The sequence below is a fragment of the Helicoverpa zea genome, chromosome 7 (assembly GCF_022581195.2).
Source record: "Helicoverpa zea isolate HzStark_Cry1AcR chromosome 7, ilHelZeax1.1, whole genome shotgun sequence".
NCBI lineage: Eukaryota > Metazoa > Arthropoda > Insecta > Lepidoptera > Noctuidae > Helicoverpa > Helicoverpa zea.
The window spans coordinates 1,390,829-1,409,403 of NC_061458.1; the positions used below are offsets into that span (position 1 = coordinate 1,390,829).

Consider the following 18,575-nt stretch of genomic DNA (forward strand, 5'->3'; position numbering starts at 1 on the left):
ACATCCGTCACTAGTCACTAGTATTCGCATCACGTGTTCTATAAAGCAGATAGGTACTATAGAATCTCGATAATTTTTATGATAGCTCATAAAACACAGGTCTCTTAAGCTCATAAAGTATGGATAAAACGTCAACAAAAACGAAACAATATTTGCATACAAGCAACGTTTTATTTCAAAGAAATGTTTACTTTTAATTAAGTTTATTGCGACACTGGATTGAACGTGGTTTCCACTCTTATCGATACACATGGCAGTAATACAATAACAATCTTAGAACATGATAAGTTATAAGCTGACGATATTGAAAAAAATGGCACACCAACCAATATAAATACACTGCAGCCCTTTATTAACAATATAGAAAATAAATATAAATCAAATAAGCGGCCAGTCGGCCTAAATTATTAAAAAGCTGTGTGGATGGCAAGCCGCCTGACCTGAGCTCGAGTTGGGTTTATCGACCTACTGTCCAACCTGTTACCAACACGTTCGAGGCTTTGGCTTGCAACCGCAGTATATTCTTGGGATACTATAAATAGAGGCTAGCCCTTTAGGTCTTTATTTTTTTTAGTTAGGTTAGAAACTGGGTGGTTTCTTTGTTCAAACTTGAATTTTAAGTTTTATTTTGACTGTTGCCACTATAAAAACGAATTCTACGCCGTTTCCTTGCTTAAAAATAACGAGTTTTTGGGGTGTTCGATCCCTGTTTAATATTTATTCGATCCCTGTTTAATCTTTAATATTTTAAATCTTAATACCTATAAGTATATGGTTCTGCTGCTATGGCATTTACTTTGATAGGAAACATATCAAAATATTTAATTTCAAAATCTTCATAAGTTTTCTTAAAAGTCAGTAACAATAACTTTATTCAAAGTTTTAGTCGTAAATTCTAAATTGAAGAACCAACAGTATATTACACAACATTGTGAATATTAACACATTATCCAAAAGAAACGGTTTTGTTATTCTATGGAGGTCGCGCAGCCATTAAAATAGTAGCTGTATGGCGCGGTGACTCATTCAATGCTCCATTGATGCCTGCCAGTTCAAGTTGTACAAAAAACCAAGTTTGTACTTAAAAATAATAGAAAATGAGAGCTTTGCAAAGTCGTCTCTTTGGTAATAAGTAAAAATATTAACTCAGAATTGACCAATTCCACTAATTTGTGGTTTTAGGATAACGAGTAAACAAACACACGACATCCTAAAGTTGTCAATTTGTATTAGTTTGTGGAATATAATGAGGTATGTTATTTGAAAAAAAAAACTTAAGCTGCATTATATAGATTTTATTATATAGTCTTAAATAATAATACATGCTTAAATAATTATTTTAAACATAAATGAAACTAATTCATCTTACTTATTTAACCCAGTATGAAAAAATTTTATGAGATCACCGCGTGCTCTTCCTTTATCGATTGCCATATAGTTACGAGGGTCAAACTGAAAGTTCTTAGAAAATCAGAAACTGATTACATTAACCAGTTATTAGTTTTATTATATGTTTTATTGTAGTGTTAGTACGTCGAACACAGCATTTGAGTCACCTCCGTTAAATCTTTCAATCATTTTACGGCACCAATCCACACTATGGAGTTTATGAGCCTCAGTCAAATTATGAGGTATCCACCGGGCGCAAAGCTTCCTGACCGCTAAATGTTCGTGGAGGATTTTGTGCACTTGACTCATAACGATGCCTAAGCTTGTCCGAATCTGCTGATAGGTCACTCTTTTGTCAGTCTCTATCATACGCCGCACAACACAGATGTTATCTTCAGTCGTCGCCGTAGAAGGCCGTCCCTCACGTAAATCATCAGTGAGATTAGTGCGACCACGTTTAAACTCATTAAACCAGTTGTAAACAGTCGCACGAGATGGGGCTTCATCGTGAAAGGCCAATCGTAGTCTATCATAACTTTCTTGTTGACTTAAATGACATCGAAAGTCATAAAAAATCATTGCACGAAAATTTTCTCGTGTTAAATTCATGTTGACGTGACACAGACAATTTTCAATTTGCCGCCAAATCGTAAAACAAATGACAAATGAATTAAATATATACTCAGTAATATTGGCAAAGAGTTCTATTTTCAAATTATAGAATTATTTTTTTATTATATTGTTTATAAGTGGCCAGTTCTAAGAACTTTCAGTTTGACCCTCGTACATCAGAATATTAAAATATTTCAATATTATTATAGAAATTACGAAGCAATCTGTCTTTATAACTTAATCTTAAAGCCCCGAAACGAAAGAATTCTGTCATTGTGGGGAGTTACACTAAGCTTGTGTGACATAGACCATGTCGAGGTATTACCCGGGTACGGAAAGTTGTGTCCAATGACGCGAGTGAAACTGCGGGACTTTATTTCATATGCATATTAAAACTCCCGACAATATCCTTCTTTAATCGAAAGCGGTTTAAAAGTTGTTACAAATGTGTAAATACAAGAATATTAGTCTTACACTTACCCAAGTTACTTAGCTAAAATGTACTTAACACTTTATCTAAGCTAATAGTCGTAGTTATCTTTAAGATAACAGTAAGCATGTATGTTGTGTGTTAGTCGGTGTTTATCCATTACTTTTTCAAATGACCTGTATTTACTATCAAACATACGATAGAAATGTTCCAGTAACCGACATAATGTTAAAAAATAATGCTCGATAATTTCGGACGGAATAATACATAATCTTTTTAATTTGGACCAATTTAGTCCGAAACGTATGTATTTATATATATATAACGTAAATATGTATGTATTTTAAATCAATTTCACTTATTAAGTAACAAAATGGGACCAGTAACTTACTATACTAATATTATTTGACGACCTCTGTGGCGCAAAGGTCACCAAGCCGGACTGCCGAATCTGAGGTCCCGGGTTCGATTCCCGGTTCGATCGACATTTGTGTGATGAGCATGCTTGTTGGTCGTGGTCTGGGTGTTACAATATGTATTTATAAATATGTATATATGTAGCTATATGTAGTTTATCAGTTGTGTTAGCACCCATAACACAAGTTAATTAATAACTTAGCGTGGGGCTAACCGACCGTGTGTGAAAAGGTGTCCCGACATTATTTATTTATTTATTATTTTATTTATTTATTTATTTATTACTAAGACGCCCATACCGTGTGTTTGTTTGAACGCTCTTCTACTTAGGAAAACTAGATAACTGGACTAATTTGATAAAATCTTACAGCGTTAGGTAACCCGAGGAAGGCTATAGGTTAGATGTTTTTTTATCCTGATTTACGAAGTAGTCTCCACAGGGCACAGGTGAAACCAATGGCGAAAGCTAGTCTTGTCAAGACAGGTGAATGTTCTGAACAAGACATATAATAAAATAGTAATGCTTATCCAAGTCTAACCAAGGGGTATCAGGTTGCCCGGGTAACTGGGTTGAGGAGGTCAGATAGGCAGTCGCTTCTTGTAAAAGCACTGATACTCAGCTGAATAATACAATACAATTTTTGCGAAAAATACAAAATCTTAGATGAAAGCCAAAATGGTTTCCGTAAACATCGCTCAACAACCCTTGCTGTTTATAAATATATGCAGGAAGCCATTAATATAGTAAACAAAAAACAATATGCGGTCGGAATACTCCTGGACATGACTAAAGCATACGATAAAGTCCAATTCAGCATTCTACTGGATAAATTATGTAAAATAGGGATTCGTGGAAAAGCACACAAATGGTTCACATCATATTTAAAAAATAGGGAACAATATGTTGAAATAGAAAGTTGCAATCCTGACCTTAAACAAATAATAAATATTAGATCTGATAAAAAAATCATAAACGCATCAATACCTCAAGGCAGTGTCATTGGATGCCTACTTTTTTTAATCTATATCAACGACCTCCCGAAGATTACAAAAGAACCATGTGTACTATTCGCGGATGATATATCACTGCTAACTGCATGCGACAACACGGTCGGTTTAAATGAGCGGCTTCAAAACATCTTCGATAAAATTGCAGAATGGATGAAAGATCATTATCTCGAAATCAACTATGAGAAAACTAAATTAATCACGTTCTATCCATATCAAAAATCTCCCTTAGAAATAAACTTCACAACTAATGGTACAAAAATAGAAAATGTCAAAGAATTCACATTATTAGGAGTAACTATAGATACAAACTTAAACTGGAAGACGCACGTAAAAAACATTCGATCAAAATTATCTAGATTCGCCTACGCTCTCCGGGAAATCAAAAAGACCACCGACTTTCATACAGCTTTAACCACTTATTATGCCTACGCATACGCATGGCTTAGCTACGGAATAATATTGTGGGGTAATAGCACAGACACACCTTCCCTTTTCACTCTTCAAAAGAAACTAATCCGTATCCTAACTAACATAGACCAAATGGACAGTTGCCAACCCTATTTCAAAAAACACCAAATACTTACCTTACCATGTATATACATTTTAGAAATATGTAAATTTGTGAGAAACAACCTTACTTTCTTTACCAAACGTGGAGACAAGCATACAAACAGATCTCTAAGACATAGAAACAGATTAATGTTACCTACTTCAAACATGACCCTACATTCGAATAGTCCATATGTCATGTCAATAAAAATATATAATAAGATTCCAGAAACCCTAAAAAAAGTAACTAGTAATATATTATTTATTAAAAAGTTAAAACAAATACTCATAAATAAAGCATACTATAATATTAACGAGTACATGAATGATAAAAACTTAAAATAAATAAATAAACAATATATTTGGATATATATGTATATATAAAATAATAATAATTTCAAAACCCCTAATATAAAACTATACAAGTACTATAATATAATAAACACATCTATTCTCTTTAGGTATAATAAAAACAATAAATAATATATAAAATAAGCATCACTCTAACTAAATTACTTAAATAAGTACAACCAGAATGAAATAAGCAATAAAAATTTTAACTCATACATTCCGTCTAATATAAAAATAAAATAGTACAATAATAACATTTATAAAACTAGCTTCCTCCTCTCTTCTACGTTGCCGTGCCCGACGGGGTCCATAATGTAACAAAACAACATAATTATGTAACACCATCACGAAACTTATGGAGTGCAATAAAGTATTGAAGTATTGAAGTATTGAAGTATTGAATCCGGTTAGACTGGAAGCCGACCCCAACATGATTGGGAAAAAGGCTCGGAGGATGAGTAATGCTTATACCATTACGTACGTACCTTCACTTCTGACGCCAATTAGATACGTGTGTGGCATCACCGGCCAACTATCTGATCATCTCTTGAATATTAATGTACATTACCCTTTATGGGCGCGGATGGCAATATTCGTACTAGCATCTGGGTCAATGTACGTGGTGCATAATTAGATGGTCTCGTATGGGCAGTCAGTGCTTTAATGATAAGAGCGGTGTGGTTCGAACTGATTTTGTAGTGGAACGGTATATTAATGAAGTTGTGATGATATAGAGGTGAAATTGACAGGTGCTCAATTATGTTGTCTGAATATTTGAAGTATATGGTTCGAGATTAAGCAAGTAATCGTCATCTTTTTCTTTATAGACAGGTGAAGAAAAAAGGGAGGGAATGCTTGACTTGTACTGACTAAAACCAACCTTTGTTCACTCTACAGCCGTTTGGGTATCATGTCAATCCGCTGGCCCTCAGATCGTTATGATATCTGAAATTTTCCTAATGAGATACAACTAAGGGTGGTGAACTGGTGACCATAGCCCCCATGATCGTGATATAATAAAATACCTCTAATAATAAAGAAAATAGAGCGCAAGAAAACCCAGTGCAATGTCTCATCATAATACAAACAAAAAGGTATCGAAAAACTTCATTATATAGTATTTTAAATTCATAACCGTGACGCGTTTAACGGAGTTTTTTGCATAATTCATAGAAGATGATAGAGGTTTTTTAAAAGATATACTTTAAAATTATACAATAATATGCAAACTCCTGTTCATAAGGTGTTTTGCAGATAAAAGATAATTCGACAGTTATAGATAGTTCTATTTATATTTATTTTGCAACATTTTTCTGAAGCAAGGTGACCCCTGCTAGTTAGCATAGACCTTTTAACAAATCTTTATTTACGTCATTTTTAAATGTTAGCAAATCTAGAAGGAATTTCACAAAGGACCTAAGATTTGACCTTGTGGTACACCACCTTTTAAAAAGCAATTAGAATACACGATTGCGTCAAAACTTTGCTGATGATTATCAAAGGCCTTTGTAAGATCGTCACATATACTATTTTACTAATATTTTTTTATTCAATTTCCTATCTAAGTACATTAAGACAGTTAACAATGATGTGTCATGCATTTTAATGCATTTTTGCATTAACGACATCACCATTGTTAATTACCCTGATCGTTTAGTGACTCGATTCTTGATAGTTTACTATTTTTATTTCTAGACACATCACGTAGTATGATATATTCTGTCGACGAAAAGAAGAGCTCTACTTAATAAATAATGGCTAATGGCGTCCACGGCCGATTTCGGCCACGGCGGCTGTTCTCATTCAAGGAGATCAGCCAGCTGCGCAGGACATATTATAGTGCACAAGCATTTGCGCAGACACAGGTGCACTCCCTATTCCTTCACTCTCATAACCCGATGGAACGGCAATCCGACACGACCGGAAAGAGATCAGGCGTAGGACAGACATTTACGTGCTCTCCGATGCACGGGTGAATCAATCACCAACTTCCAGACTACGGGCTGCTTTGTGAAAGTTTAAGAAAACCCACAAAGCGATTTCGGCCCGACCCGGGAATCGAACCCGAGACCTCGAGCACAGCAGCCGCGCTTGCGACCACTAGACCAACGAGGCAGCAACTTAATAAATAGTAGGTACAGTGTGCCTCCCTCGAGACATATTTCAAAAACTGGGCAATGCTGAAAGTCAGTGTATTGTTTTGATTCTTAAAGATATGGGTTGTCTCTTGCAGTAACATTGGTAACTGATAGCCATCACTTCTTTAAGTATTTTTCAAGACAACAATACCCACACAGTTTCCACAATCAGCCTTAAGTGTAGTATTATTTCTATACCCGTTATAATAGTGTTGACATTATCTAAATCACCTCACCATTCGGATTGTCCTTCATAATGACCATTCATAAATTCTTCAACAAGTCTATCTGCTTTTGCAATCCTCATTGAAATATATTCTCACAGTACAGTGGTGGCCAATGAATTAGTGCAGCCATTCTTTGTGGCAAGCCGTTGGCCCGTGAATTGCACTCGCTTTGTAATACCGTTACGTTGCGATTCGTTTCGTTGGCCACATGTGCACAGCACGATATCGCTCCGTGTGTTTTGTGATATTTCTCATATGAATGCCTCGTGCTGGATTGGTTGGATGGTTTGAGTTTTTATTGTTTTCTGCTTATTTTGTTTTGTGAATCTCATTATATTAGTCAGCGTCAGTTTTTTAACACCTTTGACGAGTTTTTCGTATCATTTTACTCACGTAAGAATTCTGTTGAAATTTTCACAAATGTGATTGACAATCTCTGTTATTGAATTTAGATTGAGGATACAGTTTTTCTGAATATACAGTCTCTTCAATCATCATTTCAAATTCATACTTGATCGGACCAGGTACTTCTTACGCCTAACCTTGTCCGATCAACCTTCACAAAACATTTGCACCAGTTAATCTTAAGCTTCTTAATAATAGACAACAAATAACGTTATAAACTGGAAATAGGATAGGCACAAATCCGGCAGGGCTTCCCCTGGCCGTGTTGGAAGCCGGTGAAGTGTATTGACGGTGAACCACGAACGTAGCTATATCTGATTAATACGGCTGGTTGGTGCCGCATGAAATATACGTAATTAGATGCTGCTATGCAGATGTGATTGTTCAGCTGTTGTTAGGTACTAGGTCTGTGGTTTATGAGGCTGGTATTCTAGTAGCTAGATGGTTTGTATTGGGTTGAATCTATGTACATAATATTACGATATCGCATCTAACACAATACATGAAAGAAACAGACTTATGAACGATTTTACCAATAAGGTCAATAAAATCATTCTTGCCTGAATATTGACGTAGCTTCTGATATTTATTTTATGCACTCTATCAATAACATTATCTTGAGTCTTTATGGGATGTGGCCTTTTGTAATTCTGTTGAGACTCACACCTCCTGCTCAGCGTTTGAAAAAATTGATAACTTGTCAATTCTTGCTTTGATATCTTTGAGCAGCCTTTTAGTATTCATCCTCTTCTTCATCACGTGGAATCTTCATTCACGATGCCTTCTTCATTGCCAAGCTTGAATGTCTTTATACATATATTATTGGAAGACGTTATAACAGGAACGTGTACAACAATCTAACTCTAGGCCAACTCGAGGGTCGAACTGGGTGGAGGTCGCGAAATGCAATTCAGAGCTAAATATCCCGATTCCCGAGTGACCTCCGAAGACTGTAGACCTTCAGAATGTCGCATTCTGATTCCGAACTGCAGCTGTTTGTTATTTAAAATGTACAATGCCTTGTTTTGGATTCAGTAATGACTAAGAAAAAGACTTTTATTAAAATTAAAACCTACTATAAAAATTAACTGTATTACAGAGACTTACCTCCCCACTCAGAGACATTTAATGGTTACTTAAGCCATTCCTTAATGACGGATTTGTATGACATTCCGTCACTAAGGAGTGACTTAAGTAATCATTAAATGTCTAACTCGAGGTAAGCTAACAAAGCCGGCTAATCAAGGGATATTGGGTTGTCCGGGTACCTAACAGGATTGAGGACGTCAGATAAGGCAGTCGCTCCTTGTAAAACACTGGTACTCAGCTGCATCAAGTTAGACTGGAAGCCGACCCGAGAGAGTTGGGAAAAAGGTAGGCAGATGATGACTAAAGCTAAGCGTCCACTTGTCGGTATCGTACGCAACGGACGTATCGCACGCAACGGATCGTAGTATTATTTATATAGAAACTCAAACAAGTGCGTCCGCCTGTCCGCATCGTACGCATCGCACATCTTGTTTGAGTTTCTATATAAATATTACTACGATCCGTTGCGTGCGTTGCGTACGATACCGACAAGTGGACGCTTAGCTTATAGAGACTATAGAAAAGTGTTATGTGAACCTTCAATGTTAAAGGTTTTGTGGGTATATAAAGAGGCTATTGTTTTGACACATATCACAGTATACCACTAATTTGTTGGCGCCCACATGTTAGCAGTAAAAGTAGTCTCCCTCAACCACCCATTAACATGTTTACGTGAAGCCCATACAACGGTGTGCAAACTTTTAAAATATGAAATAACATACTGGTAATACAGTAAAATATACAAAAGGTTTAGGTGAAAAAACATTGAAAATGCTATTCTCCAATAAGCTTTCTAAGCAGTTTATAAGGTTCCTTCAAAGTAGGCGTTTTATATCGGTGCATAATACTTACTTATGACTTTGAGTAAATCTGGAGCACTCTCTAGATCACCGTGTGATATCGAACATCTTGCTATACTGTAGGATACAAGGAACCTTAGTTTGACAGGTTAACTAACCCAATCTGATGAGCCAGAGACGAGATTAGCTTTTAATTATCTAGACTTCTAAACTTTTCCACGTTCCCATTGATACTTAGCTCTTGTTTAGTAACATTTCAACAAAGGCCAAATGGGCCTTCTAAAAAAGCACTACCTATACGACAACTAAATTATGAAACCAAACTCCCCCTAAATAAAAGGATAATAAATTGCATTCGTTCGCGTGACTCTTTAGACAATTTGTTATAGTTTATGATGTCTACGCAAACAGTCGAACGTCAGTTCTGACATTGACCTCAGACTGGTAGTAATTGAACCATCATTTTTTAAGTTAAGTGATAGTAAAAGTGTGTAGGTGTGTTGGGTAAAAATTAATGATGTTATTGGGGAACGGTAGACAAATATTGATATTCTGTGAGTATAGAGTTGGGCCAAATTAATATATTTTAAAAAATAAGCTGTTGCCCGAGGTTGCACCTGTGTCCCGAAGGACTATTTTTGTTGCACCCGTTAAAAAGTAGCTTATGTCCTTTACTTTTTTAAGAATGAAGTGATTTCTTTATCTTCAACCAGGCATAGACTAACAAATAGTACAAATAATCAGGATAAAATAATGAAATTCTTTAATTAACTGATTCATTTCTTTATTGACTGAAGACTTATCACTCATAACCTTCAAGTGACGTAAATAACTTCAGTTACGTTCCTTCCTACGTAGGCAACGTTTCGTCATCTCTTTTTTTCACGATCGTGACAGTATTGTATAGGTGAGTACATAAGTCAATAACTACGTGCGTCATTTTTAGGGATCCAGCAGAATACCAGCGTCAGGTATTCTACCTGACACATGCTGAGTTGGACTCCCATTCGGTGCAAACGTAAGACACTGCAGCGCGCCGTTAATCTCTGATTGTATTTCATATTTTATGTTTCTCTTTCTACCCACTTCTTGTTTTGTTTTATTTTTCTTATTGTGTATCTTTGTGGTGTCTTTTTGTTTGTCTGAATAAATGTTTTATCTATCTATCTATCTATCTAACTACAAAAGGCTATGATCATTTACAGTGAGGTTTTCCTTAGAAAATATATTTAAGGAAAATCACATAGGTATGTACTATTGAAACTGGTGAAAACGTCCGCGTTTCACCGTTCACCCGCACCCCGTAGGAACTACTCTGCACGGAGGGATAAAATAAGCCTATCCTTCCTAGAAAAACATGCTACTTAACACTAGTTAAATTGGTCCAGTAGTTACTGAGATTAGCTCTTTATAACAAACTAGCCGTTTTCCCGCGGTTTTACCCGCGTCCCGTGGTAACTACTGCCCGTACCGGGATAAAATATAGCCTATGTTACTCGTGGATAATGTAGCTTTCGAATGGTGAAAGAATTTTTAAAAACGGTCCAGTAGTTTTTGAGCCTATTCATTACAACCAAACAAACAAACAAACAAAGTTTTCCTCTTTATAATATTAGTATAGATTAACTCCTCAGCTCTATAATATCAATAGGGTAGATAAAAGTGTTTATTATTAACAGAATAATTATTAAATTATGTATAAAGCAAGAAGTCTTAGCGACTGTCACAAAAACTTTTTTACAAAAAAATTAAACCGACTTCCCAAAACACTAAAAAGCAAAAAAAAATCTATTTTTAGGTGCATCGGCCTAGAAGTCGGTGTCTAATGGATGTTACTAAGTTAATTTTGCCACCGACTTCTAGGCCGATGCACCTAAAAATAGATTTTTTTTTGCTTTTTAGTGTTTTGGGAAGTCGGTTTAATTTTTTTGTAAAAAAGTTTTTTATTTAAAGCTTTTCAGTGATACGAATAGTTGTCACTATCCATACAAGTGAGAAGTTCTCATCAATACAAAGAATATAAGTCCAAATACGAGGTATTTTACATATTCAGTTGTCGAGTTCCCTCGACTTACTTTCTCTGGTCTCCATCATCAGGTCAGCTCCAAACCTTCACTGTTGCAAAGGTCTTGTCAATACAAATAATTTAAGCCCAAACACGAGGTAGTTTACATATTCAGTTGTCGAGTTCCCTCGACCCTCTCTGGTTTCCATCATCAGATCAGCTCCAAATCTTCACAGTTGAATAGTGCTTTTAGGCGTACACCTGAGTGTCAAGTTTTTACCCTATGTATGCCTACAACTTTCGAAGGTTGCCCTCGATTTCTCAGGGTTTCCATCATCAGATCCTGACCTGATGACTATGGGACCAACTGGCAGCTATTCCGAGTCGAACAAAAAAAGAATCACGTAAATCGGTCTATAAACCTCGGAGTAATCGATGTACATACATAGAAAAAAAAAAAAAAAAAAAACATACCGGCCGAATTGATAACCTCCTCCTTTTTGGGAAGTCGGTTAAAAACCACATAAAAATTGCTAAACATAAATAAATACTCAGCTAAAACCAGTTTTCTCGCAAAATGTCTATTTATATACTTACAATTATCACTTTTGTTGATGTAATCAAACACGTCATTGTTTTCATTAACATTTAATTTGGTATTTTTGTATAAATAATTTAAAGAACAATAATAGACTAGACGGTGATCAATGAAATACAAATTATTATGGTCTGTTGCTAAGAGTAATATTTTGGAAATAGTGAATTACTAAAATTCTAATTGACATTATAAATGCAAAAGTATATAATAGATATAATTTTGTGCAACTTTTTACTGCATTGTCGTGTCTCATCGTTGGATAAACCACTGCATAAACATTGCCTTAATGCCTCTCTTAATTTTGTCGATAACTATGTAATCAGCTGACAACGAAAATGGGCATTGTTTATTTTTAAAGCACAATAATTCCTCCTAATTTGCAATTTTTTACAACTAATTCCGTTCCATTTTATTTTTAAACAAATGAACTTATCGCAATCAACCTCTACCACATTAATGGCCAGTATCAATTCAAATGTAGCCGCCATGATTGACAGTGACGTCACGTATTGTTCCATGTTTGAATTCGAGTATTATCTATTGTAACATTGTAACGAGGTTCATTCACAATACCTACTGAGTAGTGTTTATCTTTGTATTGATTGTAAACTGTTATCAAAGAAATGTAAATAGTGATATAATTGTAAATTATTTGATAGTGTTATGTAACTCTTTCTCGGCTCGAAATGGGCAGAAGAAATAAACTTTTAAGAATACTTGAAAGAAATAAAGTTTTATAGCGATTTTTATAACAAGACAAGTCAGCTGTTAATTTTACTTAATCTGACATACGTGTTAGAATTAATTTTATGAAATCAGAATTCACGAAAAGAAAACACATTTTGCAAGAGGATCTTTCATAAATATCAATATCAAAAATACTCCAAACGGTCATGTATTTATTAAATAATCTACTAAATAGTTATTGTACATACCTACACGAGCGAGACATCCATTGTAAATATCAGCCAACCAAAATACCGCTATCGATTTAAAAACGAAAACCTATTAACTTAAACGCACACGTTGTAACGCCTTTTGTTGACCGGTATACAAATTCAATACAAATAAACATTTGAATAAACTAAGGACTAAACCAATTACTATAACTACTTTTGCTATTGATTTCACATGGGCTGAAATCTCAGCACCAGATATTAACACAGGTATCGGTTTGGTTTCATGTTTCTTAAAACTGCCTAAGCACTGTCTAAAAGGTCTGTCCCATCTTCGATTTAATTCCTTCGATTTAAGCTGTTTTGTAACAAACAACCTTCTGTTCATATTTATGTCATACTAGCTTCCACCCGCGGCCTCGCCCGCGTGGAGTTCAGTTATATCACGTTTCCAAGAGAACTCTTCAAAAGTCCGGGATAAAAACTATCCTATGTTCTTTATCAAGGTCAACTCTATGTTGTACCAAATTTTATTAAAATCAGTTCAGTGGTTTAGACATGAAAGCGTAACAGACAAACAGACAGACAGAGTTACTTTCGCATTTATAATATTAGTAGGGATGATACCTATTCTATTTTTATGAAAATGTGTGTGTGTGTACTTCAAAATCAATCCAACATTCAGTTGTCAAAACAAACTTTAATCATTTAAAATTACAGGTGTCTTACGTTTTTAATAACACCATAACACTCATGTATAACCATGGTTTGTTAATTCCGTGCACAGCCTTGAATGAGTACTTAGGGCAATGACATCACTGTCTGCACGGTCGGGTAAACGTTTTGGTGTATTGCTACAAAAACTCTCTGGTTGAAACGCTGACGTAATTGACTTTGTAATAGTAATTTTGATTTTTTTTTTAAGGTAGCAGGTACTTTTTTGTAATCTTTTAATCTCTTGGATAGGTACTTGCTTTGTGGTTATCATATTTTATAATGAAATCGGATTTCGATAAAAAACAACCTATTAAACAAATATAAACAGACCACTTACGGGTCTTGTCAAATAATTTTAACGCTCTGAAGTTGGCTAGAAGTAACTAACTTCACGAGTTAAGAAACGGCTGATTTAAGAGCGGCAAAGATGTTTGGTGTAGCCTCTGTCTATAAACAAATTACTTTTATAAACTCTAATCTACACTATTCACAAATATTGGTTCAAACATTGGCAGCCACAAATAGCCATTGGTGCATAGTCGCCAAATACTGGTCCAACTTTAAAGATTGGCCTCAAAGCTAGATGCAAGTTGTTCCAGTATAATTTGCAAGTACATAAGGCTAACTTGGTCCACAGTTCGGCTAACCAATAAATTCGGTTTCACGCGCTTGTTGTACAAGCCAAAGGAAACTTGTAAACCTGAGTCTATACTGCTATTTATTAAAAACTTATTTAAGAAAAATATATATTTTAAACTAATTTCAAACTAAAATAACACTAATGTACGGGTTAACAACCGTACAACTCGTGTCGCGTTTGACCTAGCTAGCTCATCATTATTACAGTGCCGTGTGAGGCACGATCATTTTCTTTAATACTAATTATGTAGTAATTAGTTAGTTCACCTATCAACACCTTAACGGGCGCGTGGCTCATACCTCTTTAATCTCACCTCATTTTAGTTTAATTTTAATCTAAATCTCTATGTATAGACTTGAAATACAGTGAATTTTATTATCTTTACTCGAGCTTATCCTTTCTCGACCCAACCCCGAACATTGGTCCTTCGAGCTATCTATTAGCGGGACCTTAACGCGAGTGCAATCCTTTGTGCGGACTGTGTATCGCCTTACTGGTTTCGCTAACGACCAGTAGCAGTGGATTACTAGTACATCCGTATCTTGTGATCCCGCTCTACCTCGGTACCTAAAAGGGTACCATTTCACCTCGCGAGCGAGTTAGAACTCGGTGATTCCGAGGCCGCTACCTTATCTCGTCGCATTCCGTATTCCTGCGCGTCTCTACACCTGGAGAAAGCCGCTCTGATCCTGTGACCTCACAGCCTAGGAAGGCGCAATCTACAATCTTGCGGCTAGTTTTACTCCGCTACACAAGTAAGGTTTTTTATTCTTTTATCCTAAAAATGACCACTATGGAAGATCTTTTAGCTACGCAACAACAAATCATTGAAGCAATCGATAAATTATACGTCAACTTCAAGAAAGATGGAGCGGAGAGGAAATCGCCCGACTATTTACGTCGGCGATTAGAGAACTTGGAGCAATATTTTACAGAATTTCATAACAATCATATGAATTTACTGTCTTTTGAGGATCAATCTCATTCATATTTCACCTCTAACCAATATGACCAAACTAAACATAAGTTTGGAAATATTAAAGCAGCCATACAGAATTATAAACCCCTCTTAGATAGGCCGCAAACCCCAATCCTCAAACCCTCTACCTTTCAATCAGCTTCTACCCCTCAAGCTTCAAGTGTGTCGTTGTCTAATCCCCCTCTAAAAGTTAGTTCTGATGCTAAAACTACGGAGGAACTATTGAAGAAACAAGCTACTAATTTTAGAGCTTTTGCAAGAGAAGCTCAAGACATTGATCTCAATCTCATCTCGGAAAAATGGGAGTTTGAAGACATCTTAAAAACCCTTAAGACGCGGTGGACAGCTATAGATTCACTACACTGGGAGCTGGACCACGAGCTTAACGGATCAAACGCCCAATATGAAGAGCAATTTACAAGCTATGAGAAGTACTACAAGAAGCTTAAGCGAGATATTAATCAAAAGATGTGGTCGGTAGCACACATCGAAAAATCTACTCCTAAAATAGAAATAGCAACCTTTGAAGGAAGTTATACAGACTGGGTTTCGTTCAAGGATCTCTTTACCGAAACTGTGCACAACAATCCTTCTCTTTCAAGTGCTCAAAAGATGCAGTTCTTGAAAAGTAAGGTAAAAGGCGAGCCTGAACGACTGATCCAGCATCTCCAAATAAGTTCTAGTAACTACGCTCTTTGTTGGGATATTCTCAACCATCGTTACGATAACAAAAGACGGATCTTTCTATCTCATCTCAAGAACATTTTGAACATCCCTGCGATTCAGCAAAAATCAGCGAATCATCTTAAACGCATTCATGACACGACCTATGAGAGCGTGAATGCTATCAAGAATCTCGGCGTCGACGTTTCCACCTGGGACCCTTTTATTGTGTGTATTCTAGCGGAGAAATTGGATTCAGAAACCAATGATGATTACATGGATTCACTTAAATCTCCAAGAGAATTGCCTGTGCTGAGAGAATTTCTTCAATTCTTGGAGAATAAGTTTATGTCTTTAGAAATCTCAAGGAAGAAACAGGACAACTCTAAAATATCTCAACCTCAGAATAATCATTTTAATAAAGACACACATAATTATTCAAAACCTACAAATCACAAATTCAAGCAAAGTTACAACAATTATTCCACAAACCAGGTCAATACGCAATCGTCCAAGTCCAAAGGTAAAGGAAGCGAACGACGCAAATCATGCAAGATCTGCAAAGCAAGCGATCATCGTATAAACAATTGTCCGACGCTATGGAAAATGCAACCTTCTGAACGTAAAAATACGGTCGCGAATTTGAATCTCTGCGTCAATTGCTTACACTATCACGAAGGTAGAAAATGCCTTTCCAAAATAAAATGTATGGAGTGCAATGAACCTCACAATACCATACTGCACGAATCATTTACGTCAAAGAACCTGACACCGGATGCAGCTCGTCCGGGCCCTAGTACAGCCACGCTAACTACATCTGTATCTCAGCAGCAAGAAGCCAGCTCTATGGTGGGAGTCCAAAACAACCCTTCAGAAATATTGCTGGCGACAGCAATTGTGAAAGCCCAATCTGTTGATGGGTCTTACCAAGAGATGAGAGTCCTTTTAGATCAAGGCTCGCAAACCTCGATTATAACTGAAAGGGCTGCGCAGCTGTTAAGGTTACCCCGTAAAAAATGCAACGGTTACATTTCCGGAATCGGTAACAACGAGAGTAATTGTAAGGGTATGATCTCAATTAATTGTACGTCATTGATAAACGACTTTTCATTTCAGACTGACGTATTCATAATGAAAAGACTCGTAAACAATTTACCAACCCATAGTTTTGCAAAACCCAACTGGCCAATTCTTAATCAAATAACCTTAGCTGATCCTGAGTTTTACAGAAGTAGGCCAGTAGACATTTTATTTGGCGCCGACATTTATTCTTTGATACTGTTAGACGGTATTTGCCGATCTGGAGGAACGCTGCCCATCGCACAACAGACACAATTGGGATGGATTTTAAGCGGTAACTGCAAAACATTCCAATGTAATGTGATCCTTAATGGCATAGCCGACATCCAGCAGTTCTGGGAAATGGAGGATATTCCAGAACCCTTATCGATTTCCAACGAAGACCAAAGCTGCATCGAGTTCTTCAAAGCTTCGACATCTAGACGGCAAGATGGCAGTTACGTCGTCATGTTACCCTTTAAAGACAACTTTGAAGAAAAATTAGGTGAATCAAAAAGAAAATCTGTCGCGCAATTCTTTCAAATAGAAAAGAAATTAATTAGGCAACCCGAGCTGGCACGTGACTATAAGTTGTTTATGTCTGAGTACCTTGAGCTCGGACATATGACACCGGTGACTACAATTACCGATAATAAGCCCGATTGTTACCTAAGTCACCACTGCGTACAGCGAGCTGAGTCATCGACAACAAAATTAAGAGTCGTCTTTAATGCATCAGCAAGGACCTCATCTGGGCATAGCCTCAATGACCTCATGTGCAGAGGGCCCAACTTGCAACAAGACCTTCTCAGTCTTATTTTGAAGTGGAGGCAGTATAGATTTGCCTTTACTGCTGACGTAGAGAAGATGTTTCGAAATATTGGGCTACATCCTGATCACCAAAAATTCCAAAAAATTATTTGGAGAGACAATCCATCTCAACCTTTGAAAGAGTACCAGTTGACCACTGTCACTTACGGAACAAAAGCCGCACCCTTTTTGGCTATGATGACTCTAAGACAACTCGCTAACGACGAAAGGCCAAATTATCCCAACAGCAGTGCTCCTCACATATTAGAAAATTCCTTCTACATGGATGATCTCATGCATGGTGCTCATTCTGCTGCAGCTGCAAAGCAGATAAAGATTGAGATGACAGACCTACTAAAAGCAGGTGGTCTTAATCTCCGAAAATGGCGTTCGAACTTACCAGAACTTGTAGAAACTAACCTCAATGTTCATCAGAAGGATGAATTTCAATTTAAACAGCCAGAGTCTACAAAAACTCTAGGCCTTCGTTGGAATCCTAAAGAAGACATATTTATCTTTCATCCTATAGAAATTAGTTCTGAGGGCACCCCTACTAAACGGCAACTCTTATCTGAAATTTCAAAGATCTTTGACCCTTTAGGCTGGCTCTCGCCAGTCACAATAAAACTGAAAATGTTATTTCAAGAAACCTGGAAAATTAATATACAATGGGATCAACAAGTTCCACTAAATATCGTCTCAGAGTGGAACAAAATAAAGGCCGATTTGCCCTATATCTCGCAATTGGAAATACCTCGCTGGATTCAGTCTCAAGAAAATGATGCGATTG

At 36.4% G+C, this 18,575-nt stretch overlaps 1 protein-coding gene across 2 annotated transcripts in view; it reads left to right on the forward strand.

Moving 5' to 3' along the window:
* The window catches only part of LOC124631877 (protein GDAP2 homolog), a 119,941-nt gene that overhangs the window by 10,946 nt on the left and 90,420 nt on the right, over positions 1-18,575 (forward strand). The window lies entirely within an intron of this gene.